General features: G+C 36.9%; 1 protein-coding gene across 4 annotated transcripts in view; it reads left to right on the top strand.

Moving 5' to 3' along the window:
• Positions 1 to 13,506, top strand: part of LOC306888547 (rho family-interacting cell polarization regulator 1-like) — a 78,843-nt gene that overhangs the window by 6,564 nt on the left and 58,773 nt on the right. For 2 of the 4 annotated variants that reach the window (XM_079446913.1, XM_079446918.1), the window contains exon 1: positions 12,127 to 12,400. The exons of 1 other annotated variant lie outside the window; for it this stretch is intronic. The gene's annotated coding sequence lies outside the window, so the exon portion shown is untranslated. Of the gene's footprint in view, positions 1 to 12,126; positions 12,401 to 13,506 lie in introns of those variants that run through there. One more of the 4 variants, XM_079446916.1, reaches the window with a different exon arrangement.

Raw genomic sequence — 13,506 nt, 5'->3', positions numbered from 1 at the left:
AGCCAGAGAAATGACAAACATAGGCTTTATAGGGCATTACGGTTCAGAGTGAATAGGAAACACCTCAGCACTAGGAAACAGTCCCAAAATGGTGGGGGGGGGGGGGGCTATTTTAGGGCCTGGTTGATGGGACACTTGTCATGTGACTTGTCAGCAGACAGAAGCTGCTCTACATGCAAAGGGTGAAAAAGTGAAAATGTCACTTCACATGGTGGCTGCAGGAACGGAATAAATTTCCTTAAGCTTCAAACAGACCATGTTCTAGCATTAGAAAATACAAGATGCAACAGAGCAAAACACATTTGTTAGTTGTTCCAAGTTTTGTGACATTTAAAAGTTATTTGAAAGCCTTATTTAAATCCCTAGAGAAGCTGAAAAAATAAAATGCCTTAAAACTCTTTCAATATATATCATATTAATATATATTAAATAACCACCCTTTAATTAAAAAAAGATTTGTGCACAAGACGGTCACAATTTAGGTTTATACAATTATTTTAATTTGAATTTCCTTTTAGAATTAAATACATATAAAAGTAAAATTTACTGCTTTATATAGCAAAATATCAAACAAAAAAGTGGAATCTGCAAACAAATGATTCTAGAGCGCTGCTCTCAGAACAAACTTCACCACTCAGTTTGATATTTGTTATATTATTTAAAGATATTCATTCATTTTTAATTGTCACTTAAGTGTCCAGATAGCTTCTGTGCCCACTGCTGTCTTTGCGTATTAAATTTGGAATAGTACAAAGTATCAAAAAATTTTACAGACTTCAGCTTTAATTTGCAACAGGGACGAGTTTTGATCAGATTTAAAACCATCAGATTTAAATTTTTAGACGGAATATAGCCTAAAGAAGATCTCTCTTGTGCTTCATTCTTTCCCTTTCTCATTTGCTTTTCAGAATAAATTCAACCAAGTGGGTCAACTCATGCAAAAAGACACAATGTGCATGAGCTCATTGCCAGCCATGTTCTTGCATCCCCAATGCGGGCTTTGCTTTCACTCGTCACTTTCTCTTTCACTTCTGCCTTCACTGCTCCCTATCCTCCCCCCTCTCCCTCTCTTTTTCATTACCATCACTTTTCTCGGGATAACAGACACTTAGCATTTTTCACTGCTATCAATGGGAGCATTAAAATGAGCCTGAGTGAGAAACCTTTTGTTGGAGCTTAATTACCAGGCCTGGATCTGGACATTGGCTGTAATCCACACGCCCACCACCGGACACTCTCTGTCTGTGTCCAACTGTGTTTCCTCAAACTATGGCTAAGAGGGCACAATGCAAACTTAGCTGTATCTACCAAGATATACACTTCTCTCTAGTCTCTAAGTGTTTACATGCTCACTATGCACTCACAGGCCGGGTCACACGAGATGCCATCACTCACCCCAGCAAACACGTGAATGTGGGCCACATGGGTTTCACATGGGGTACAGGGGTACAGAGTGGGCATGGGCTCAAGATGGGCATTTTATCTGGGGCCCACTTGGGTGACCCAGCTAGGACCGAGGTGGGCTCCCCATGTGGTTCCCAGATGGGTAATTAATGGGAAATGTGTGCATGAGCTCAAAAAGGGCTACACATGGGATCCCATTTGTTTTATCAAATATGCAAGTGCAAACATAATTAATCCCATATAGGGTGATTACATGGATTTATAGTGCACATATGTGTCTTTAAAATTATTTTTGTTGTTGTTTTGACACTTGGATTAATTTAATTAACCTTTTTTACAGTCTATGATTCCAACACTCATGCATTTCTACCCAATTTTCCACTGACATTTAGCAAAAAATACAATAAAATAAATTAAATTCAGCCACTTTAATTGTGCTGACACGCGAGTTTCTAGCGAGATCCCATCCCCCACGACATCAAACTACCGCGAGCTGCACTCAGGGTGGATCCCGCGAGATCTCATTCAACATTTCCCCATCGCGCCAGCGCCATTACTAATCACTAATTTTCTGGAGAAGACTTTGCCTTCAGTGTATCCAAGGTAAGAATGTCAATTTTTAAAACTGAAAATGTAATGATATTGTTTACCAACCATATTGTTAACCGAAACATAGTTTGGATTTTTGTCTCGATAGATTTTAGATCGCGCCATATTTTTCCTCTTATTTCTGGCGCCAATGCCTGAAGGATAATGCTGTATGTCTTGGTGTTTCCTCCGCCCTCTAAAAGTAAAAGACACTAAAAAAGCTCATACTTAAACTGCAAAGTTTGGCACCGGTGTTCTTCTGAAATATTCTGAGATTTTCGGTGACGCTGGGCGGATCCTACTCTAGGATCATCACCGCACAGAAAGTTTTAAGTTACATAATGTAATTATGTTTCAGCGACAGTGGCGATCTAGCTCATTTAGCCTTTTTTGTTTTTTTTAGCTTTTGAAGTTTTGTTCATATGAGCACAATAGTTTGTAGATTGCATGTTATGCTTGATTTCATGATTACAGCAATTAATTTGCCTGCCTGTCATTAGGATATGCCTTTAACACGTGTTATAAACCCTTCCCAGGGTATTTTAAAGTTTTGTTTGATAACTTGTATACAAATATCTAAGGTAGCATAAAGATCTGATACAATATTTAGTTTTGCTTGTTCAGCTGGTAAATAACAGATTGTAGTACTTAGCTAAAGTAACATACCACATATTAATTTGCACAGTTACAACTATAAAGAAATTAAGTTATAAAACTGAATACATTAAAGACATCAAATGATTTGGTGTTAAGTGTTATGTACAAATGTGTATGTGGACAAGACATATAAAGTTAAACACTTTAAATAGGGCCTTGACATACCGGACAAATAAAATGTGCCTCCAAATTTGGCCTGTTTATGCAGTCCCAGAGGTACCAGGCGTTGCAAGAGTCATATGCGCAATCTAAACAATATAAGATTTACAACACATGAATGAATTTGGTAGTGCAACTTTAAAATACACTGTAGTGTTTATATATAATAATAATAACAATCTAAGATACCCAAGTTGCTACCTTGTCTGGTGTGTGGGAATATTGTTCTCCACAAGCCAGGCACAGGTTGTCCAGAGGTAATCAAGGTGTTTATCACATGTAATACATCATCCCTTTTTTATATAATGAAGAAAAACCTGATTCATTCAAAAGGCATAGACCCAGGGCTTCACGCATCTGTGCAATGTTTGCGTCTGTGCATGAGTTTACATAAATGATCTTTCCTTCCTGAGGATATATTACCTGGCAAGACATTGAATTAAATTTTCAATCTTAAAGGAAAAAATCCACTCTCTTATAGTGTAATAGAACAACAGACATCATAGTGAAACAAACCAGCAGTGTGCAGTGTGCACTACTGGTCTCTGTCATCTAGCCATTCAGTCAATAGAATAGAATAGAATAGAAATAGAGGAGGGGTTAGGTTATATAGTCTTTTCTATACACACATTTGTGATTAAAACTAGAACCAAAATAACCTGCTGTCTTTATTGTATTCATAAAAGCTAAATAGCCACATGATTTTATCTTTTATCATCACACCATGTTTCTCACCACTTTGTTTATATTACAATTTAAATATATTACAAAAACATGAATTTATTACTAAAGTTGGGTTGATGTTATATAAGCTACCAACTGAGCAAACAATAAGAAACACCACAGAATGATCACAACTGAAACTTTATGATGTCAACAACAGCAAAGATAGATTTATATCAGTTATTAACAGTTTTAAAGATTGTCAAAATAAATTAGGTACATAAACAAAAATGTTTGTTGGCTCAGTAAGTTGGAGTGTATCCTCAGGCACATCAAATTAATAGCTGTAATAATTAAACCTAACATACGACACAATCTACAAACTATTGTGCCAAAATTAACAGTAGCCTGAATACCTGCTGAACGTCATCACACTTTGAAGCATTTATTATTCTGAACACAGTCAATATTTTCAGTGGCGCTTTAACGCGAAACAGGAAAATATTCATGTAAAATCTCAGACACCGAATATTTCAGAACACCGGGCTGTGTGCTCACGATACAGGAAGATTACAATGATGAGGTCACATGACTAAAATAACAGAGAAGCTAGCGTAAATAAGGTATGATCTCGATTTGAAGAGTAAACAATAAGGCTGTTGTACGTTTAACAATACATAAAATACAATATTACAACATTATTTAACATTTATCATGCAAAAAGGAGTTTCTGCCTTATATAAATCTGCATCAGTTTGCATTCGGGTGTTATTACAAATCATACAAATTGCTTAAATGAGAATTTAATGTTTTTTTTTAATAATAAGATTTTTTTCTTACAGAAAGTAATTGGATGGTCTCGGATGTTGATGCAGTGGAGCAGAAATTGGCAGACCCCACCTTCCAGAAACAAGAGGTATGTTCTAATATGATCATTTAGCAGGTTCACGGGGCTGAACGTTAACGGTATGGCACTTACAGTACTGTGCAGAAGTCTTAGGCCACCATTTTGTTTATTTCTGTTTTTTAATACTGCCTATAAATTTCCTGTATTTTTTTGGTTGTATTCTAATAAAATGGTATAGTCATTATACCATTTCTAAAACAACAAATATAATAGTGGCCTAAGACATTTTCACAAGTCCTGTAGCTTTTCTGCTACAGAGGCAGAATGTTTTGTACCACAGGCAACACAATTGTAGTACAAGTGTAAAATATCTGTTACAGAGGCATCTGCAAAGGAATTATAGGAGTGTTCCATATGAATTGTGAGTAATATATACATGTATGGACTCGTTGCACATAGTAGATTACAACTTCCAGTGTAAAATAGCAGTGCACCATCGATTAACTTATGGCTGTACGATTTGGGGGAAATGTATTTGCAATTATTCGGGTTAATTATTTTGTGTTGTCTTCCATAATAATGCTAATCTTGTTTTCCGTTAGGTTGCTGTGGTGGCAGAAATTGGAGGGAGTACTGTGGATGAAGCCACAAGAAGAATGATGGCCTTCCTTTTGGACCACCCCTTATCAAGAGAGTTAAATTTTGTTGGCCGGCATGGAAAGCGAGAGTTTCAGGGGCTCAAACTGTTTGAGGTTGTATAAGGTATGTTTACTTGCTGTTGGATTATTTATAACATTCATGTGCAAACAGGTTAAGTGAAGTGAAGTGACATACTGACAAGTCTGGTGACCCATACTCGGAATTCGTGCTCTGCATTTAACCCATCCAACGTGCACACACACAGCAGTGAACACACACACACCATGAACACACACCCGGAGCAGTGGGCAACCATTTATGCTGCGGCGCCCGGGGAGCAGTTGGGGGTTCGGTGCCTTGCTCAAGGGCACCTCAGTCGTGGTATTGAGGGTGGAGAGAGCGCTGGACATTCACTACCCCCACCTACAATTCCTGCCGGCCTGAGACTCGAACCCGCAACCTTTGGATTACGAGTCTTAACCATTAGGCCACGACTTCCCCTATTATTTATTCGGTAGAGTTGAGTTTGTTCTTCATAAATCAGTGGAATCAAATGTTTGATTGTATGCAAATAATTGTCATACTTGGACAAACAATACCCCAAATTATGAGAATATGGACCAGGTGTACTGCTTATTTTAGTGATAAGTAACTTGTAATTTGTGGTGTAGCGATCACAAAACTCAGTTTATAATAAATAATAAAATTCATACTTTATTAAAGACAAGTACACTCTTAAAGAATGCTGGGTTAAATACAACCCAGTGATTGGGTTGTTTAGACCCAGCGGTTGGGTTACTGCTCAGAAGGTTGGGTTAAACAACCCAGCATGTGTTCTGTCCAATATTTACCCAGCACTTGGTTGTATTTAACCCAGCATTTTTTAGAGTGTACACTAATACAAGTGAAGTGATACTAAAATAAGAATAAATGAAGACATCAGATGCAAAAACCGTCTGAAATTTTCTTCTAAAATCATTTTTATCAGGCTCTTATGTTTGTTCAGTTATTTCACTGTAATGGCAATGAAAAGGACCTATATTTGCCTGATAAAAATTATAATTGTTTAAAAGAATTTCAGATGGACAGATTTTTACATTTGTGATTAAATGAGGCATTTAATTTTTGTGTGAACTATGCCTTTAAATGTTGCCCTGTGCCCCTGTTTACACAGAAATCATTTGTTTATGATAGAATATTATATCCGATACCATTATTGTATTTCCTGAAAAAAATATAAAAATGGAGATTACTGCTTATTTATTGCAAGGGCTTAAATATGTAATTTAATCTAACTTTGATCTTTGTGTTTTACAGGAAGCTTGAAAAAAATCTCTTACAAAGCAAATTATCAGAAAAGAGGCAGTCAGTGTCAAAGTGGTTAATCGGTGACGGGAGGAAACTGTTCTGCGAAGTCATGTAGTGGAGAGCAAGATGGGTAAGATATTCTTGATTTTTAAATGGAAATGCAATCTTTAAAAAGACAAGAAACATCTGTTTTAACTGAAAAAGTGGCACAGTGGTTGATTATTTGTTGTCTTTTCAAAGGGCCGTTGTGAGAGCGAGGACAGAGGAGTGAGGAGCTGCACTGTTGGTTTGTTTGTTTGTGAAATGCATTTTAGAGTTTTCAGATATGAATATACAAGCGATACAAGTTATGCCAAATAATGTTTGTCAGGAGCTTCACTTTAACTTTAAGATGCTTATGTTTTGTAAAGTTGTAAATATACAAGTTTTAATGGTCATGTTCAAATTATTCCAACGAAACCTTGCTTAAAGCATTCAGAATAAAAGTTATATAGTTTTTCAGGAAGCTTAAAAATAACACTTTTTATAGATACTTGTGTTTTATGAAGTTATAAATGTACAAGTTATGATAGTTTAAGTTATTCTCAATAAACTTTGCTTAAAAGCATGAACTACTACTGGTTTCTGTTTATTGAATACCTTTAGCATTTTAGTGGATTTAATGTAATGTTTGTGTTTAGGGGTTTACTATAAAATAAGGTAACCCAAGCAAACAAATATGTTAGCCCATGTGAATACCTGTTATAGCCCATAAGAGACCTGCATAAGACCTAGCTGGGTCCCGTCACTAATTCATGTAAGCAGACTCATGTAGGCAGACCAAATGGGAGCTACCTGGGAAGTCGTGGGATTGTAGGTGGGGGGAGTGAATGTCCAGCGCTCTCTCCACCCTCAATACCACGACTGAGGTGCCCTTGAACAAGGCACCAAACCCCCAACTGCTCCCCGGGCGCTGCAGCATAAATGGCTGCCCACTGCTCCGGGTGTGTGTTCATGGTGTGTGTGTGTGTGTGTGTGTGCACGTTGGATGGGTTAAATGCAGAGCACGAATTCCTAGTATGGGTCACCATACTTGGCCGTATGTCACTTCACTAACCCATATGGGCCCTATATGGAGCCCATCAAGGGCCCATCATCAGCCCATCTGGGTTAAGATGGGAACCATGGAAATTGAGGACAAAATTAGCTGGGTTCCAGTTGGTTAGCCCAGGTGGGCCCCAGATATTGGCCCAATTGCTACCCCTATGGGCCCCACATGGATGTGTTGGCTGGGACACTTCCTCTCCGCCTGCTGAGCAGCATACCCAGGGGAAAGGACCAATCAGCATATTATTATGACCCGGTCGGCAGGGTCCCACCCTGCTTTAATCTAAATGGAATTTAGGCTGGAAAGACAGATTAACTGGATTGATGGGTCAAAGATTCACCCCCTGGGTCTTCTTGTGTCCTCTCTGAAGGTCTCAGAAGTGGTGGGGGTTGGTCATTTATAGAGACATTTATAGAGTACAGCCTGAAATAAAGTGCTCAGTGTAAAGTGATTGACTGTTACAACTGATTTTTACTTTTATTATTATTAAAGGAGTCACATTATTTTTTAATTTTTTTATTTTAAATAAATATTTTTATTTTTATTTTTTATTAAATGAGGGTCCACTACTGCTCAAAAGTTTGGAATAATTACACATTTTTAATGTTTTTGAATGAAGAATGCTCAACAAAGCTGCATTTATTTGATTAAAAATACAGTAAAAACTGTAAATATTACTTTTAAAATTAAAATAATATCTGAAGAATCATGTGACACTAAATACTGGAGTAATGGCTACTGAAATTCAGCTGCACCATCACAGGAATAAATGTATTTTTAAAATGTATTGAAATAGAAAACAGTTATTTTAAATTGTAATAGTATTTCACAATATTCCTGTTTTTATTATATTAAATAAGTGCAGTCATGGTGAACACGAGACACTTTTAGCAACATAAAAAAAAAACTTTATAATTCCAAGTGTTTGTGCACAAACCTGTCAGAATTTAGGTTTAGTTTATATTTTAATTTCCATTTAGAAGTCAATTAAACATAATTAATATAAAGAGGAAAATTCATAAATTATTTAAATATCTTTTAATTTCGTTTTGAAAACTGATATGGTACATGAAGTCCACTTTTCATGTCTGAAGTGCTCTTAGAATTGTGTAGCCTTAATGACTAGCAGCACTATAGTGGCAGACTTAATGGTTTGCCTTAAGTACCACTATCTTCAAAAGTCAATAGACAAAGTGCTAGTTAGGCCCTAGAGTATAGAGTAACAACAACACCCATCCCATTATCCCATTATGCCACTTTAGTGCCAGTTTTACATTTACTTCATATACATTTCAGTAATAATCGATAATAATATTTTGACTGATGCAATATCTCTGTGCTTACACTGTTGAATCTTTTTATATGAATCCATGCATACTGAGTTTACACACAGACTCATCTAGCCCTGAAATGAGGGTTTTAGAGATGCCTGACCCAATTAGACCTTCTCATGCCTCCAGGTATGACTTTATCACACAGTTTGCATATGAGTTTTCTTCCAGTCATCAAACCTATATGTATTTTATTGACTAGTGAGTTAGTGTGAAATTCAATATGTTGCTGTGCTTGTTATGCGATATAATTGCATATGCATGTTATGAGAAGCCAGAGTAGCAGATGGAGTGAACAGGTGGCATGTAATGTGTGTGGGTTAGTACGCATTTCTCTTTCTTTTTGCGTGGGTTAGCATGTTATAGTGGGTGAGTGGGTGGGCTTTCTATAAGGGTGGCTGACAAATGCTAAAAGGCTTCCTGAGGCGGTTAAACGGAAAGTTCTCTGCCCTTCGTAAGACTCTGACTCCGTAAAGCTATTTAAAAATGTCTTTCATTTTATTTCTGAAAGAAAGGAGTGGCTTACAAAACTGTGATGTCAATGTCCAAGCTTTCTTTAATAAGCAGTAAATAGATCAACACTTTATCAGACATTTCAAAGCCTTTTTGCTGTACTCCATGTATTACTTTTTAAAAACATTTTATGTATGTCTTTCATGTGTTTACTTACTTTTTGGACACTGTTGCCCTAAAAAACGCCCAAAAAATCAACTCGCAAGCTGCTAAAAAAAAGAAATAAATAGAGGAACGAAGGATAGGAAGTGATCGAACGTTGCCCCCTCCATAAATTGTGGACATTCCCACAGGGAGTCTGAGAGGTTCAGGGATTTAGGGGTCAATGAGCATGGAGATGGTACAAAGGGGGGGCTTCATGTGATTGACAGCCAGAAAGCACACAGACACAGACCCTAAAAAAAAGTAGAAAGGGAGAAATCTGTAAAACCATAAAGAGGTGAAAAAAAATATCAATCAGTTATTTATTAATTTAGACCTGTATAGTACCAGTATCCATTAACCATGTAAAGTCTGACATATTAAATAATAGAAATTAAAAAGTTTATAGACAAAATCTAAAAAAAAAAAAAAAGTTTGTGTATGTTTTTTGTTGAATATCATATTTGATACATCAGGCTTTTATGGCTCCTATAGTATGACACAGGAGAATATGCAGCTCATATTTTCAGAGGACAAAAGCACATCAGTGTTAATCAGAGGCCCAACTGAACAAAAATATGCAAAATGATGCAGATGCTGATATTTTATGGCCAAAAATACAATTCTGATCATTTGTAATTTATATTATTGATCTTTATAACACTATAGCAGACTACTTACATAAAATGCATATGAATATCACTTGTCACTCTATATTTCTCAATAATAGGTCTTAGTAATATATTATTTTATGTTCAAAGCTCTGTTGTTTTATTGTAAGGCAAAACATATAATGCAATGCAATACAATGATGATTGAGAGATTGTCAAATAACCATTCCTCAAAAACCTGATGTATCATATTTGATACTCATATTTGAACTTGATTTTTCTAAAATGTTGTATGAAAAATCAAGTAAACCTAAGTTGCTTCAGTCCAGTAAGTGTTCATCTTGAAATATTACTAAACATATAACAGTTATTCAAATGTTTACTTTATAAAAATGAAAGATTTCCTGGCAAAAAGACATGTGTACCACAACCTGAAGGATTAAAAGGCCTTTTACTTGCTAAAAAAGTATAAACTTTGACATGGAGTAGATTGTTTGATCATGTTGATCATGTCAAGTTTAGCATCAAATACAGCAGGCTTTATAGGGTTAAAGTCTGATTGATGAGGGTCCTTCACATCTTGCATGGCCTGGATTTCGCTCTACATTCTGCAGCCTAATTGCATAATTTAGGTGCTATGCTTTAGCCCTAGGCAGTGGATACTTTGCAGTGCTCTTGTCTGGGCTAAACTGCAGAGGGGTGATTTGGAGTGGGGAGTGTGCTACAGTGATTTAGGGAAGTGAATTCAGAATTTAGATAGGTAATGGCTGGCTGAGTTTGAATAGGGGGCGAACAGGGAGGGGTAAAAGGGTAGCCACCATTGATCCCTCTCTTCAGTCTCAGGCCTATCTTTTGCTGGCAGGTGGCCATGTCAAGCCTCTCTTCAAACACATGACATCACCTTCGGTTATTGCCAGCAGTGTTGCTGCAGCAACAGCTGACCAAGGCCTATGAGACCAGTCATATCTCCTCTTTAGCTCCAACACGTCACACATGTTCATACAGTCCAAATCTTCCATTTGAAACTATTACTTTTATGCTTGTTGCATTTAAAGGCACAGGAGTATCTTGAAGTCACTGAGGTAGGCTCTTTTGACTTACACCACTAAGAACAATCCAAGCACTGGGGTAGCGACTGTTGCACAGAGAAGCAGTAGCACTTGTTTTATTAAGGTAAACAATTCTAGTGACACAGTAAAAGAGCTTTTTCGTAATATTAACATGGTAGTGGTTTAAACTTTGCCCTAAAACGTTCAGAAAAAATGTCCTTGTTAAGCATTTCTTCCTAGAATCGTCTCAGTTTCTTATACTCTGCTCTTACACCGTTTCTATAAATAGTCTGGTGTTATAATTGCCATGCAGCCACTTTAGCCTATAATTTAACCTGTAGCTGCATTCCTCATCAAGAGCCTATCCACTATACCATCTATTTATATAAACATGCTATAAAATCTATTTTTATTTGGTGATAGTAAATTACTCCATTCACTAATTTTAAATTCACTTTATTGTAATGATTCTTGACTATACCCCCACAGCCCCATCAATAAATCGACGACACCAAAACAAAATCCTGTTCCTTTTGAATCATATTATACTGGATATCATTTAGCATAATCAATCATTTAATTAAAATACCAGTTATTACTAAATTCCTTTTTAAACTAAAAACAATCAATATTGTGGTTGAACGAGACTTTCCAAATGTCTTTTCATCAATGCAAATACACTATATATAACTCTTTAGTCATTTCTATCTATCTATGGAACAGATACTATTAAAATATGTGTCTTTATGGCATATGGTTCAACACACTTAAGCATGATGAATGTTTTTAGCATATTTTGAGAGGAAGCAACAGAAAGCAGGACCCTGATGCCAGTTTTACCGTTGTGATGATGTTCTTGGGAGGGTGAGGGGTGTAATTCACATCTTTGGGTTTCACTGAAAGAGGCCAGGAAAGCTCAAATCTTTGTCCCTCCCCTTCTCCCTTCCCCCTCTCTCCGATTTGGAACGAGGATCGTGCATGAAGTGTATTAATAAGTACAAGTGCGTGTGCACAGTTGACCAGACTGTAAAGGAGATTTCACATATCCCCTGCTTTATCACATTCCCATTCCCCTCATGAAATAAGGTGCCTCGATACTCCCTCCACGCTGGCCGGGTGTGAAGTAGACACGCCGGGGATGCACGTCTTTTCATTTGCATGTGTTTTGTCCACACCCCTTACGAGATAAGGACAGGACCAAACCTACAGCCTTGCCTTCAGAGGGAGAAAGTGACACGGCTTGCCGTGCGTGTGCAGTGAATTGAAGATTTATCGAGGATATATTTTGTACGTCTTGCGCGAGAAACTTCCTCGTGCCATCTATTGCGTTGAAAGTATCAGCGCGCGGATTGAAAGACTCGGATTTGGATTTAAACATCGATGATACCAACCCTGACAAACATGTATGTAGTTTCATTGTTCATTTAATTATTTTAACGACGTTTTTGTGATATATATGGGCAGGTACCGAGTACATTTGGTTCTTATTTAAGCCGCACATTTACTTAAAACACCTCTAACGGAAATATGCAATAGGTGGTAAAGTATAATGGCAACACAAAACAGTCTATGCCAATGTGTTTTGAGATAAAAGCGAGTGCATTTGCCTTTTAAACTGTGAATATTTGTAGTTTTCAGTTATTTTGCAAATGAATGCAGACAGTGTGATAGACTTTCTCAAAACATGGCATGGAGGAGACTGGGAGTGAGCTCAGATGACAAAGAAAGCGTTGTTTGGCATATGTGTGTAAAAGATGCAACCTCGGATATTAATAGTCAGGAATTACATAGCGGAAAGACACTATCAGGCACTTTGCGTTATTGCTTTGAAGCCTCTCTTTTCTCTCTACACGTCCTTGCTCATTGCCTCTCAGTTGTTAGGGAAGAGAATATCCTATGAAGCTAATCCTGCACGACCTAATCCCTCTGATTTTTTTCAATTTATGCATGCTGGGGAATGCTGGCTCTAATAACCTATTTTTGTTTCTTTGGAGTAACTATTACATGTTTCTTTTTTTTTTGGATTACTAGGTTGATTGATGCATGTAAATAACTTCGAGCAATGCGAACTGCCACATTTAGTAGTTTGTTGTGGAATGGGAGAGGAGCATCATGATGTGTGCTGTCAGTTCTCCACATGAGAGGAGGACATACAAGCCCACTAGGATCATTTTAGAAAATAGTGGTACCTTATTGTCTTCAAGACCGCTTAATGTGCATGGACATAATAAAATGTTTATATGGGTTACAGTATTCCTTCTCATACTTATGCTTCATTAAATTTAATTAGGTTTTTAGCGTTTCAGTTTTTTTTAAACTAGGGATGCACAGTAGATTGGGGGCACAATGTCAAATATTTAATTGTGCATGTTTATCAAACTCCCCCTCCCCCTTTTTTACATTCAGATTGCTTTTGCTAAATGCTCAGGTTAAGTTACTCTTTAGATTGCAATTAAGTTTAATCTACAGCAAATTTCAGAGTAAATAACCATTTCTCATACTGTACATT

Source organism: Barbus barbus (genome assembly GCF_936440315.1).
Source record: "Barbus barbus genome assembly, chromosome: 22".
NCBI classification, from domain to species: Eukaryota; Metazoa; Chordata; class Actinopteri; order Cypriniformes; family Cyprinidae; genus Barbus; species Barbus barbus.
Note: the sequence above shows the minus strand (reverse complement) of the source record. Positions and strands in the feature narration are given on the sequence as shown.